At 37.1% G+C, this 16,509-nt stretch overlaps 1 protein-coding gene across 1 annotated transcript in view; it reads right to left on the reverse strand.

Annotated features, from left to right (window-relative positions):
• LOC124263549 overlaps window positions 1-16,509 on the reverse strand; it is a 29,445-nt gene that overhangs the window by 2,708 nt on the left and 10,228 nt on the right. The gene's annotated exons all lie outside the window — the stretch shown is intronic.

Raw genomic sequence — 16,509 nt, forward strand, 5'->3', positions numbered from 1 at the left:
GTCAACCATTTCGTCCGAATTTCGCTTCCTTATCGAATGAAGGATATGTAAAATGATTAATTATGTGCTGCTTTCGCGTTGCCAAAGAACCACGAATATTTGTGACAAAAGAGTGATGTGCATGTCAACATTTTTATTTACTCTTTAGTCCAGACACATTGCTGTAAGGCGTCGTATATATATATATATGTCCTTGGGCATTTTGCTATTTCTGGCATACCTGCGAATTGATGACGTAACGTTTCTTGTTTGGGTCACGTGATTGAGCGGGAAAATACGACACGCATCGAGTCAAAAAGGGTCACCAAACTACTAAGATGACTTTTGGTACAGCCTGCGGATGAATACTAATTCTGTAAACAACACAGTTGTACATTTTCACAAACCAGTGATCAACAGCATGGGCATCGATCTACGCGATTGGGATACGATGACATGTGTCAACCGAGTCAGCGAGCCTGACCACCCGATCCCGTTAGTCGCCTCGTACCACAAGCCTAGGTTACTAAAGGTAAAATATTTGCAACCTGGATATTCATCGGTCTCTCCCCTAAAATAGTTGTGACCGCCTCCGTGGTGTAGTGGTTAGAGCATCCGCCCGGACAGAGAGCGGAAGGTCGCTGGTTCGATCCACGACCGCGTCATACCAAAGACGTTAAAATATGGTACTTGTTGGTCCCTGTCTGGCGCTCGGCATTAATGGGTACAACAAGGACTGGTCGGCTCGGAGTCAGTATACTGTGTCTGAGTGGGGTATTCATGCTCCACTGCGGCATGGTAACTCGGTGAGCTAGTACTATAAAACCAGCTTCAGTCTGGGCTAGTACAAGCAGCCGCACATACTCATACACACGCATGCACGTCGTCATATGAGCGAAATGTTCTCAAGCACGACGTTAAAACCCAATTTCACCTCACCTCACCTCACCTAAAATAGTTGTACTTTTGCCTTTTTGTATCCATATTTCGAGATAGAGTCACGATCTCTTTCCTAGTGGTTCTTAGAGTGTAGCTATACGCCGCTTTTAGCAATATTCCAGCAACATCATGGCTGCTACAGCAGAAATGGGGTTCTTGAATAGTACCCTGTGGGGAACCGAACCCGGGTCTTCGGTTAGCGAACGCTTTAACTACTATGCCACCCACCGTCCCCAGTTGTTCTTCGAAAAGTATAACGACACAAGTTGCCGGAGATCTTCTTGCTTGGACTCACGACGTATTTGCGACGACTGTAGGCCTAAGACACCCATGTCTAATTAAAATCGATCTTGTTCGGTTTGTTTGTTTGTTGTTTAAAGCCTCACTCAGCAATATTCCAGCTATATGGCGGCGGTCTGTAAATAATCAAGTCTCTACTCTACAATCCAGTGGTCAACAGCATGAGCAACGATCTAAGCAATTGGGATACGATAACATGTGTCAACCAAGTCAGCGAGCCTGATGATCTTCTTAGGTAACAGGTATTAAAGCAACACAGCATGTATATATTTTTCTTTTCTAATTCCTTTTTGGTACGCTTCCCTTGTAATGAATTCAATATGACCCTAACAGTCAGTAATACGTGCGTAAACAATTATGTGAAGATCCCCGGTAAAACAATGGGCGTGCTATCCATTGTGGCACACTTTGGAACTTACAGAGCGTACCTCATCAGTACCTTTACTGGAGAACCGAGAAGTTTCAGATATTTTAAAAAAAAATACCTGTCCGTACCCGTCCTCGCTGAGACCGATTTACCTAGCGGTTTGATTTGGAAACAAAATATGTGAAGTACGAGTTTCCAAATGACTGTTGGAACCAGTAATACATGCGTAAACAATTATATAAATTTCGCTGGTAAAGACAACGAGTGCGTCATCTCCCCTTGGAACATATAGAGTGCACGTCATCTGTACCTTTAATTAATCCCTTTGAAACATACCTGTAAATACAACGTCAGTGCCTGTCCTAGCGTTGTTGTCCAAAGAAAAAGTGTTGAAAGCGGAAAACCTAAAACTTTGCAATCAACTTAAACAAAGTGAAGCAGAATTGAGAGACTCAAAGGACACTTTCATTACAATGCTAAACTCTATTGATAAGAGTGTACGTGCAGTTGACGGGAAGATGGATTGCATAAACACAAGAAACAAGTTATTGTATTCGGACACTGTAAAGCTAGGTAATCAGTTGTCAGATGCTGACTTTGACGATATCCACAAAGTGCATGCTCAAGCCCCAAGCGCACCCACAGCAGCACAAGCCCATCGTATGCCAAGTTCACCACAGGTTATTGTTCGCAAGGATACACCAATCACTCCAACCGACAATGACGTAATCATCTGTGAACACTCTCACCCCTACGATGAGCGTGCTGATAATGAAACCCAGAGCAATACAAGGAAAGCCAGAACTGTGACATTCAACAATGAGTGGAAAAAGTCATTTAGTGGTGTTTCGAAGCATAGGAATAAACGTTTAGTGCTAAGTTATGTCAGGGCTGACAAGTCTTTTGACATCATCAAAGACGCTATAGTGGATTACGCTAAAGACCGTGGCGTTGTGATATCTCATACCAGATTGATGAAGCATTGGGACAGTCCGCGTAACCCGACATACACCATACGAATTACAGTCACTAGAGACTCTGCTGACGTCATCATGGATGACGACTATTTCTGGCCTGAAAACGTGAACTGTCGGGAATGGGTTCCGAATAATACATGGTACGGCGATAATGGACATGAAGGTAACGGACAGTAATATATGTCTTGCAATTTATACATACTGATTCTTGTAATGTCATTATCTCGTGTCATTACATGGAATATTCGTGGTGTTACGAACTGTTTGTCGGAACTCAAGTATAAACTGGATAGCTGTGATATACTGTTCCTAAGTGAACACTGGCTGAATGACAATCAGAAACCAATTCTAACTGATCTTCATGACGACTTCCATGTGTGTGTCAAATGCCAGCAGAACCATTCTTCACCTAGAGGAGCTGGTGGAGTTGCATTGTTCATCAGGAAGCAAGATAGTTGTAGTGTCTCGGTATTAAATATACCGAACAGTGAACACATCATTGGTGTTAAGATGACTAAATGTGGCATTCCAGTGTACATAGTTGGTGTGCGACTTCCATCGTCTAATGTCATGGACACTGTCTACGCAGAAGAACTCCATAATGCTATGGATGTATACGATACCTGCTCATATCATGGACAAACTGTAATACTTGGTGATTTTAATACTGACCTTCGGACTCTCTCAGCATTAAAACCTCGAGCTAAGTGTTTGCAGAGAGCTTTGAAGGAACGTGACCTGATCTCGATTGTACCACTGGACAATCAAAATGCTTACACCTACACTAGTAAATGTAGACAGGTTAAAACTATGATCGATTATGTTTTGTTAACACTGATTGTAGAAGTAGCATTGTTGGCTATGATATTGACTATTCCATCCCGTACTCTGTCTCAGATCACTACCCTATACTTATTTGTATGCATGTAACTGATGATGTACGTCAATATCACTATGGGGTGAAAAGTTAAACTGGCGAAAGGCCAACAGCATTGATCTGATGCTTTATCGCTATGAGACTGAAAATTATTTCAGAAATGTCAGTTTAGATATAGCTGATTACAACACACCAGAGGAGTATATTGAAGCCTACCATAATTTCATCCTTGATTCATTACATGCTTCAGCCAATATCAGTATTCCTGCTTCAAAATTTCAATCCCATTTAAAACCCTACTGGAAGAGGGATAATTTAAAGCCATGTCATAACGATATGCGACACGCACGTAAAGAATGGGTCCATATGGGTAAGCCACGAAATAAGGACGATGTTCACTACGTAAAATATAAGCAGGCTAAGAGAATCTTTCGAAAAAAACATCGCCGATCAAAACGTAAACTTCAAGATGAAAAGTTCAGGGACATCTATGAAGCAGCCGAAGTTGATATTCAGGAATATACCAGGGTTACAAAAAGTACAAACGCAATAAAGAACGAGTTAAAACCCTTGTGTACGAGAACGAGACCTGTGACACTCCAGAAAGTATCTGTAACCTATTTGCTAAGTACTTTAGGATCTCTCCCAGCCGTATGAAGATATCAATTTTGATCAAGATTTTACCTGTTTTGTTAATAGTTTTATTGAAGATCTTGTCACAAGACAAGACGTTGATGACTGTAATGACACCAGTATGAATCTTTTATGTCCATTTACTGGTGATGAACTATTGAAAACTGTAAAATCATTGAAGACGGGTAAATCCCCAGGCCCGGATCATATTGTAAATGAGCATGTTAAATTTAGTGGAAGATCACTCATCAACCACCTTCTTACGTTTTATAATGATATTGTTTCTTATGAATATGTTCCTAAGTTGTTTAGTGTGGGGAATATACTCCCAATCCACAAAGGCCATGGTAAAAGTAAGGATAACCCTTCTAATTACAGAGGCATCACACTTACTCCAGTTTTAGGTAAACTTTTGAAAGATTGCTTTTGAATAGAATCGAAAGCTGGGCAACAGAAGTAAAGAATTTTCCTCACCCTTTCAGTTTGGTTTTAGAAAAGGTGCTGGAGCAGAGACCGCATTATTTACGCTCCAAGAAACTATTGCTTACTACAATGAAAGAGAAACGCCAGTATACTGTGCATTTGTCGATAATGAAAAGCATTCGACCGGGTTTGGCTTAATGGTCTTTTCCTAAAACTGCACAACTTTGGAATTAAAGGTAAAATGTGGAGACTTTTATACATACTTTCTTCATCAATGAAATCACGTATTAGCATTGGCGGACATATTTCGGATACCTTTGAAATACGTCAGGGTGTTGGGCAAGGACGGGTCCTATCGGCTTGGTTGTTTACACTGTACATTAACGATCTGTTAAATGCTGCTGATAATTCAGGAAGAGGCTTAAACCTGCCCTGGGCCACTACCCCTGGTATCCTACTTGCAGATGATACAACCCTATTAAGTTGTACAATCTGATGGTCTTCAATGTTTATTGAATGTTATATCTGATTATGCAAAAACATGGCACCTTAGGTTTAATGCTGGTAAAAGTGCCTTCCTTCTGTTTGGTGATTATCATAAACACGAATGCCCAGAGCTATTTTGGGTGATCATGTTATTAACCGCAAAACCGATGTCGTATATGCGGGCCTGTACATAAACACCGCTAAATCTACCCTTAATCGTACTGTTTTAATATGTGAAAAGCTTAGAAAGCTAGTCAATGTTAACCACAGTCATGGATTGTATTTTGGTGGTCTTCACCCTATGCATGCTGTACGCATATGGGAACGTATTGTACTACCCTGTGGTCTATTTGCCTGTAATATGTGGTGTAACATATCAACTAAAGAATACGATATGCTTGAATGTGTGCAAAAGTACTTCTGTAAAAAGTACAAGGGTTCTCTAAACGCACGTGCTCGGTCATTGCCAGAGACTGTCTTGGACTTGTATCACTACGTGCGTATATTGATCAGAGAGCATTATTGTTCCTGGGAAGACTGCTTAACACTGATATTAGTTTCATTTTCAAACGAATTCTTCACTATAGATTAGCTCAACATGATTGTAAGGATAGTATGCAAAACATGCTGAAGTGTAAATCCTCTCCTTTACACCATATGTTATATCTTACCTGTAAATATGATCTTACTGAATATGTTGACATTTATCGTAACTCATCTGTATTTGTTACCAAAAATCAATGGTCAAATCTTGTAAGAGATAAAGTCTCAAAATTTGAAGCAAATGTCGTTACCTCTGAGCTTAACTACAGAGTCAATCTCCACAGATACGCTCTCCTACGCAATCCAGCTGCTAGTAACAAACTTTGGTTAATAGCTCTTAATGATTCAGATTATTTCTATGACATATCCTACCTTATCCGTGTCGGCACTTTCGCTATACAATCTAAAGAATGCTTATGTGGCACATATGCTTATGACATTGTAAAACATGTATTTCTTTGTCCACAAACGGAATGTAACAGAGAGCGACTACTTAGCTCCCTCATTGATCTATTGGATGTTACAACCTTTGTAAGTGTTTGGAATGATGATGATGATGCACTGATTAGTTTTCTACTTGAGGAGTGCCAAATGACAACATTAGAGATCTTGATACTGATCTATGGATTCAATGTATGAAAATCACGAGTAAAGCTGTTCATGAATGGAAACGGTTTTTCATCACATGTTACTAGATTTACATCCCCCATATATACATATCTTTAAATGTTTTGTATTGTATAACTTTCATACACTTGTACCTTGTAAAATGTAATATCTGCTAAATCATGCATATGTATCTTCAATTTTGGAGGAAATAAAGACGATCTATCTATAACATACAAAATGTACATCGTCAGTACTTTTACTAGAAGTGTAAAATAACCCTGATAGAGTCTGTATTTCGACAAGCGAAGGGTATCTCTCTTCAAGCATTCACTACCTCATGACACTACCTAGATAGACCTTTCACTGTCGGATAGGAACAGGCTGCTGCTAATATACATCCATATATGTCATCGATTTATTCGGTTTTGCAAACTTATGGGTATTGATTCTAAATGGTTCTATGCAATTCACTGTCGCACTGGAGGTGAACACATTCGCACATGAAAGGCTATGCCGGCTGTTTCCACTACAAGTGACAATGGATGATAGGAATTGACGTTTGTCGTTTTGTCGGGTTGCTGATCTCACAAAGACACAACCAAAAAAAAGGTCCAAATTAACCAACGCACGACAGTGGGTGAAGTCGACAATGTGAAAAGTCGTGTTTCAGGTGTAGAGGAAAGTGTAAAGTTTGTAACCGATCAATACGAAGATTGGAAAAAAGGAAAAACTGATATTCATCGTGACCTGAATAACCTAAAAGATCAAGTTACGGGGAACATATCCACTCTTGGTAAACTTAGTCAGGAGAACTTGCAACTCAAGGAATCCATCATAGATCAAAGATGTAGATCAATGAGGGATAATCTGATTTTTGGCAACATCCCAGAAACAGAAAGTACCCCGACTTTTGAAAGTTCCGAAGTGTTACTCAGAGAGTTCATCGAATCCAAATTGCACCTAGACAGCCAGAAATCAGTTGTTCGAAGAATCTGCACATGGCACCTATTTGATTATCACAGATCAAGAAATTGCATCTGATTGTGTAAACAATCATGCATTAGAATATGTAATTAATAACTATCTGAATACATCGGATAAAGAAACTGCATCTAAATGGGTGAAAAGTCCCACATTAGAATCTGCACATGACACCTATTTGAATATCACAGATCAAGAAATTGCATCTGATTGTGTAAACAATCACACATTTGAGTATGTAAGTAATAACTATCTGAACACATCAGATAAAGAAACTGCATCTAAATGGGTGAACAACCCTACATTAGAATTTGCACATGATAACTATATGAATATCTCAGATGAAGAAATTGCATTTGACTGTTCAAATAACTCCACTATGCAAACTGTAAATAATACTCCCCTGAATATCATGGATAATGAAATTATAACTGATTGTGCAACCAAGGCAACATTTGAAACTGTACATGACCATTCCTTGAACGTCATAGATAAGGGAAGCGTTAATAATGATTGTGTTTCTTCTGCTGCTGCGGACGGTAATGTTGATGGTGATAGTGATCTTGATGATAACGATGTTGTTGATGTTGTTGTTGATGATGATGATGATGATAATGATGATGGTGATGATGATGATGGTGATGATGATGTTAATAACAAAGATGATGCTTATGCAAATGATTATAGTCAACAGATAGTAAGCTTTTTAAATCTTAATGTGTGTGGTCTAAGAAAGAGACTTGAATATGCCGAATTTACAGAGTTTATTGAGAAGTATGACATTATTGGTCTGCAAGAAACCAAAACTGACATCTTTGATGATCTAAGATTGCATGGATATGAATTACATATTCATCACAGGTCTGGGTCCTTAAGAAAATCAGGTGGTATTGGTTTTGCAATCAGAAATACTTTAAAAGATTTAGTCACATGTCTAGAAGAAGAAAGCACTTATGTTCTGTGGATTAAGATATCAAAGTCTGTGTTTCACATTGATCAGGATATGTACATTGGTAATGTATATCTCCCACCTGAAGGTTCTAAGTATGTGAATTGTAACGCATTTAATGAGATTGAACAATCCCTATTACACTATCTATCAGTCAGTGATTATGTAAGCCTTATGGGGGATTTCAATGCCAGAACTAACACTATGTGTGATTACCTTTTACTTGATAAGCACATTGTTGATGATTTCGAAATGGACGTACCACAACTTGAAAATGATATTAACCCTCTGAATATACTAGACAAACTGAGCCTACCACACCAGAGGTGCACACAAGATAAAGATGGGGCTAACAACTTTGGGTTTAAATTGATAGAATTGTGTAAGAATTTAAATCTCTTTATCTGTAATGGATGTCCACTGCCCTGTTCAATTTGTTTTAAAATCCCATAGAAACATCACCAATGAAATTGTCCATCCCTCGGTAAATCCAATGGAAGATAACATTACTATAGGCAAACCGTTACGATATGATACCAAAAAATCGGACCTCTACTGCAATAATATAAATGTTGATAATATCGCACGCCTCACTGAGCGTACACAAAGCGCAAGCGAACGCGGTGTTGACCCAGATCTGGTCAACGAGCTTGCAACAGACATAGCGCACGTGCTGGTGGACGCTGCACGCGAAACTTTCGGCGTCAGGAGTGTTCGCGCGAATCGTCCCAAACAGAATAGAAAGAAAAAAAGATAAACCGTGGTTTAACAATGAGTGTAGGAAAATGCGAAAATCATTCCATAAAGCTAAAAGAAAATATAAGTCACGTAACACTCCATTAAATAGAACGCATTATCATCAAACGTCAAGAGCATATAAAAAATGTATGGACAAAAGTATGCGACAATTTCAAAATGAGACCACTAAACAGTTTCGTGACCTTATGAAACACTCGCCCAAAGAATACTGGAAGCTACTGAGTAAAGGGGGATGTCACTAAATCTGATAATACACCTGATATTGAAACATTCTTTGAGTTCTATAAAGATATTAATGAATCCAAATCTAATGAGGATATATCAGATGATGTTGTAGATGATCAGCAATGTGACACTGATGTCTTAAATAAGGTTATAACGGGTGAGGAAATCCTTTCGGCAATCAAAAATCTTAAAAGAAATAAAGCCACTGGACTGGACTTTGTTGAAAATGATTATTTTATTGATGCTTCCACACATTTAATACCACTCCTAACCCATTTCTTTAACTTGATACTTCGTTCCGGATTTGTACCAGACTGTTGGCTAAAGGGTATAATCAGACCGATATATAAGAAAAGGGCGAACACCTAGATCCAAACTCATATAGACCTATAACAATTCTCAGTTGTTTCGGTAAACTATTCACAAGTATTCTTAATGCGAGGCTCACTAAGTTTGTCGAAGTAAATAATATTTTAACTCCAGCTCAAGCAGGATTTAGAAGAGGTTTCTCTACAAGCGACAATGTATATGCTCTACATGCTGTTAGGGAAATTTTAAAACAAACAAAACGTAAACTCTATTGCGTCTTTGTTGATTTCACAAAAGCGTTCAACACTGTGTGGAGGGCTGGTCTGTGGTATAAACTGCTAAACTGTGGAATATCTGGTAGATTTCTTAACTTAGTAAAGAACATGTATAAGAATATAAAATCCACTGTCATGTTACATAATCAAATATCCTCATTCTTCCCATGCAACACGGGAGTAAGACAAGGGGAAAATCTATCGCCACTTCTGTTTTCACTTTTATAAAATGATATTGAGCCATTTCTACTGAAACGAGGAAGTAAAGGTGTTAATCTAGAATACCAAACCGAAACCGAATTGATACTTTGCCTGCAGTTTATTGTCTTGCTATATGCAGATGATGCTGTCGTATTCAGTGAAGACCCTGAAGACTTACAACAATCACTGACACTTTTCATGTATATTGCTCACGATGGAAACTAAAGTAAACTTGTCCAAAACCAAAATAATAGTTTTTGGAAGCGGGCCTGCTAAAAACAGTAAACTAAAATATAAATTCACGTTCGGCAATCAAACTATCGAAATGGTTGATACTTATACCTACCTTGGAATAAAGTTACACAGAAACGGGAGATTTGTAGAAGCCATTAAAGTCTTAGCAGAAAATGCAACAAAAGCTATGTTCTTATTATTAAAAAAAGCACGACGAGTTAATCTATCGTTGGACTGTATAATATCGGCATTTGACACTTTGATTGCTCCGATCCTAATGTACTGCTCTGAAATCTGGGCATTTGAAAACATAAAACTAATTGAAAAGGTTCATTTAAAATTTCTTAAGTTGGCAGCAGGTCTTCGAAATGGCAAGTCATAATGAAACTCCAAAACTAACAAATATTATCTACAGATTTATCACCAGTAATTTCACTGACAACACTGAAAAACTACTATGGACAACGTTCGTTAAGAAAACATTAAATAACTGTGGATTAGGTGATATATTTGACAATCCTTTTATGTGTTCTTCACGATGGTTAGCTTCAAAAGTTGAAGAAATATTGAAAGACCAGTTCCTGCAGAACTGGCATAGTTCCATTATTGAAAGCCCGAAAGGTGTGTACTATAAAATGTTTAAAGAAAATATAAGTTTTGAAAAATACCTTTATCTACCAAAACACGTCTATTACCCAATCTTGAAATTTAGAACAACAAATCACAACTTACCAGTTGAAACTGGACGCTGGTCTGATACCCCAAGAGTGGAACGTTTGTGCCATCTATGTAATTCCCCGGCGGTTGGTGATGAGTTCCACTACCTGTTCAGGTGTGAAGCCCTTCTCCAGCCGCGGTCTATACACATACGTCAAGATCTCTACGAATGGCCTAATATGTTCAAGCTAAAAAAATGTTTATCTAGCACCAGGGTAAAAAATGTGAAAGACCTGTCTAAATTCATCAACATCATCTTCAGACTAGTTGCAGCTGCATGAGAATCATGTTAACTTACTTTGTCATATTTCATTGAAACTTTCACTATATATATGTGTTTACCTTATATTGCTGTCATCTTGATTGATTATATTATCATATGCGAATTTATATTGTACTTTTCTCATGTACCACCGTTGGTGGGTTCTCTTGAGAATAAACTGTCTGTCTGTCTGTCTGACAATACCACATTATGGCCGCGATGCCCCTACCGGCATGTCGAATTAATAGATTACCTCAACCAAGTCCCCGTGCCTAACGCTGAATGTATTCCAGATGTCACTGCACGTCCTGATACAACTACCTCACATTAAAAACTTAATACATGCCCCATCTCCCAACCAAACATTGGAGAAGTTCCATTGTTAATAAATGGTCAATCATGTGTGGCTTACTCGCTAGAAAACTCTACAACATTGGTCTAACCATGGTTACTTTTTACCTGTTTTATCTTAATTATTTAGGAAATTCCTAATTCCTAATAGATGAGGTGCTCGATACTAAATGTTGATTATAAATGTGATGCACATGTGGCACGTGGGTTAGTGAGTGAGTGAGTGAGTGAGTGAGTGAGTGAGTGAGTGAGGAGTGAGTGAGTGAGTGAGTGAGTGAGTGATGCTAAAAGCCCGGGTTCGATTCCCCACATGGGTACAATGTGTGAAGCCCATTTCTGGTGTCACCCGTCATAATATTGCTGCAATATTGCTAAGAGCGGCGTAAAACTAAACTCACTCTTTTGTGGGTGAGCGTATATGTCCCCTCCCTTGCTTCCTCTATCGCTCCCTTCCTCCCTCGCTTCCACCCTCGCTCACTCACTCACTGTAAACTACCTAAGGGAAGTTGACCTGTATCATAAATTGTAACTTTATAAAGAGAATAACGAATTGATTGCTTTTGTATTTGGTGCTATGACATTTTCTGTTTTGAAAAAGAAATGTAATGAATATGTATGTTTGTAAAATATAACTCTTTTGGACCTTGGACATAAAATGGTAATGAATGGAAACTTGATCTGGTCACTATATGGCTGGAATAATGCCGATGTGACGTAAAGCTCAACTCAACTCAACACTCACTCGCTCGCCCGCCCGGCCGCCCATTCCCTCACTCAGACCCCCACCCACCCACCCACCACTCAGACCCCAACCCACCCACCCACCCACCACTCAGACCCCCACCCACCCACATTCACTGGTGTGGGGCCTGTCCTGAAACATGGTTTGCAACAGCAGATACCTGTAGCGACCAGGCCACGCAGCTAACGTTGGTCATTAGTGACCTGCATTTGCGTTGCCATGGTATAACGCAACAACAACCCAAACACCTGTAGCTTCAACACCTGACCCGCTCCCAATACCCAATGCTACATTCAAACTCAATCAATACGGTTCTGAATGGTTGAGTCGACGCCCTTGTGAAGGAAAGGCCAGGGCTTTGATTAATATTCATGGCTCAGTGAAGCGTCAGTGCACAGCTCAGGGACGTGTTAGTAGTGAACAGAACAGAACATATTCTTTCTTAAGACTTCAACCAGCTGGTTCCTCGTCTTGAAACTGAATACAGATATGTACATGGGCATGTTAAGCAGAGTGAGAACGTATCATTTGATTGCAATGTATTAAACATTTATTTAATTTTACAATGGTTTTATTATTATTACACACAAGTAACTGTACAGGTTTATAGACACTAGGGTTTTGCCAATGGCATTTCTTTATGCAATATTTACGTTCTTTGATATATGTGGTACAAATTAAGATAAAATGGTATTCGTCTTCTATGAGATTAGGATTTAAAGATAAGCAATGAACACATACTCATATCATAGAAAACAGACTGGATTTCATCAAATATCCATAAGCAGACATACTGACATTATTTATTCTTGAGGATTAAACAGTCATCTTTTAAATGACGTGCCACAGCTTTAAGATCACCCCTTCTTGTGGATATTCTGGGGTTGAACACATCCCTATGTGCGGACAAAAGAACAGAACATTCAAGAAAACTCCATGAGAGATATATATATATATATATATATATATATATATATATATATATATATATATATATATATATATATATATATATATATATATATATATATATATATATATATATATATATATACATATATATATATATATACATATACATATACATATACATAAATATATACATATATTAAAATACATACACAAGCATATTATGTTTACATACATATCCCATACATACATACATACATACATACATATTAATAAACATACAGCATACACATACATATTACATAATATTCCACATATTCATATGTTTTACATATACATAACACATACATACATATATTGCATATACATACATATACATATACATACACATACATAGTTATGCATATATTCATGCATACATTATTACAACACATATACATACATACATATATATACATATACATATACATATATACAACATGCATAGCCATAAAATGCATATATATACATATTACATATACATATTATACATACACATACATACATATACATATACATATACATATATATATACATATACATAATGCAGCATATACATATATATATACATATACATATATACATACATATGCATATACATATTCTAAATGCATATATATAAGACGCATATATTATATATATATATATATTATATATATATATATATATATATATATATATAATGACATATATATATATATATATATATATATATATATATATATATATATATATATATTATATATATATATATATGTATATATATGTATATATATATATATGTATATATTTATATATATATATATATAGATATATATATATAGATATATATATATATATATATAGAGATTTATATATATATATATAGAGAGAGATAGAGAGAGAGATATATAGAGAGAGCATGAGGGAGAGATGTATAGAGAGAGATAGAGAGAGAGAGGGAGGGGCAGAGATAGAGAGAGAGATAGTCAGATAGACCCTTAGTACAAAGAGAAGACGATAGACAGGTACATGGATAGTGAATGTGATAAGCACATGCTGATGGTATCGACAAAATCGTACGTGGGTTGATTCCTCAGATGGGTTCAATGTGTACAACGTGTCCCCTGCCGTGATTTCTGTTTGATAAAACAGGTGCTCTTAATGCCGTCAACAGCTACAGAGAGAAACTCTATTGCGTGTCATAGTAAAATATTAACTTCTATCATTAATTAGAGACTTGTGTCTTGGGGCAATGCGATTGATCTAAGGAAGGATATTCAACAGCTGACAATGCCTGTATATGCAATCTCCGATACAGAGATGTATACGCTAAAGGTTTTATGCATTATGCGTCGATATAGAAATATATGATAAAAATAAATTATGGAGATAAATTATAAAAAAAACACCAAAACATTGTTCTGTTTGCAGCTCTAATGATCCATTCATTGTGAAATTTCGATTTCTGTTAAACCGCCCTGATAAATTAACAACACAAATCACATCACGGACGGAGAGTCATTTGGTGCGTGACGTGTTTATCAGCTTGACTCATGAGAGTTTCGAGGACTTCAGCCCTGCCCAAAAATACCGTACACGTGACACACGTGGCCTCAATTTGTCCAAAATTGCCGCTGTTCACCTAGTAGTGAATGAGTTCATCCTGGGATAAGTCATATGAATATCAACCTTCCAGCGCCTCACAGGCAGCTTGGGTTCTCCGGGGTAATAATAATGTCAATTGTGTTTACTTGCTTAGAGCATGTCCCCGCGGCGTGGAGTTCAGCGCTATATAAGTGGCCTTATTAAACACGGGGACAACCTCTCTCTGTGTATTTTAGGCCCGTTGCCTCACAACTTACCTTAACACAGATTGGTTCTCATAACAATATTGCATCGTATAATTCACTATTCTCATTGTTTAGGTAAAAATTCCCATGGCATATTTCAGTATTCTTATTGTTTAGGTAATTATTCCCATTGTTTAGTTCAATATTCTCATTGTTTAGTTCAATGTTATGGCATATTTCAGTATTCTCATTGTTTAGTTTAATAATCTCAATGCATAGTTCAATATTCTCGTTTAGTTTATATTAGCCTGGCATAGTTCAGTATTCTCAATGTTAGGTCAATATTCTCATGGTATAGTTCACTATTCTCATTGTTAAGCTCAATTTTCTTGTGGCATATTTCAGTATTCTCATTGTTTAGTTTATTATTCACAAGGCATATTTTGAGTATTCTTATTGTTTAATTTAATATTATCATGGCATATTTCAGTATTCTCACTGTTTAGTTCAATGTTATGGCATATTTCAGTATTCTCATTGTTTAGTTTAATATTCTCATGGCATATTTCAGTATTCTCATTCATTAGTTCAATATTCCCATGGCATACTTTAATATTCTCAATGTTTAGTTATATTTTCTCATGGCATATTTCAGTATTCTCATGGCTTAGTTTAATTTTCTCATGACATATTTCAGTATTCTCATTGCTTCGTTTGATTGCCATTTTTTTCAGTGCTCAAAGACTGAAGAGTTCCAGTCGATGTTTTCATTGCTACATGTTGTAATTTATGGTACAATAATTGTTGGCGGTTGGCGCCGGCAAGAAAGTGCATAATGGCACCGGGGTATATGTGACAAATGTGAGTAGGAAATATCGTCAATATTTAGCCCAAGTTCAAACAAACCGTAGGACATGACGACGCGCTGGTGAAGAGAGACATGACGTTATGGGGGATTGAACATCGCCAAGTTAGTTCCTTATGGCGTCGTCTAACAACGACCCCCTCATTTCTGATAACATGCGGGCCTTTTAATGATAATTCATTGTTCAGTTTGATATGTAAAGCCCAACTCAACTGAACTAGTTTAATATTCTCATGGAAAATTTCAGTAATCATATTGTATAGTTCAGCGTCCACAATATATAATTCAATATTGTCATTATAATATTTTACAAGAAACAAAATGGTGATTTACAAAAAAATCTAATTTGGTAAAGATGGTATTTACAAAGCTTGTAAACTTATGTAAATTGAGAAAAGGATTTTCCCACTATCTTCTTTCAGTTTCTCCTTTTCTTGAGGATTCCCCGTTTTAAGTTCTCTCTAATGTCAATGTCAGGAGGAGTGTATAGACTTAACTATTTCACTATTCTTCGGTTCTATTTGAGTTCATGTTGTTGATATACGTAATGCATCTTGCATGTGACATATTTATACTTGACAACTGCAGGAACAATCCGTATTCTAAAGGTATTCATTTATACTTTATATTAATGCAACTGCATCTGCATGAAGAGATACATTTTTAAAAGTTGGGATCAGTGTTTTTCTATTCGCTGTCCTCTGCGATCAACAAGTAACCAATTCTATATATTAGTATAACTTCACTCATCTGCATCCTTCTTGTTCGAAGTGTTAAAAAATATAT

The sequence above is a fragment of the Haliotis rubra genome, unplaced genomic scaffold, assembly GCF_003918875.1.
Source record: "Haliotis rubra isolate DU_JTF1 unplaced genomic scaffold, ASM391887v1 Scf89, whole genome shotgun sequence".
Lineage (NCBI taxonomy): Eukaryota > Metazoa > Mollusca > Gastropoda > Lepetellida > Haliotidae > Haliotis > Haliotis rubra.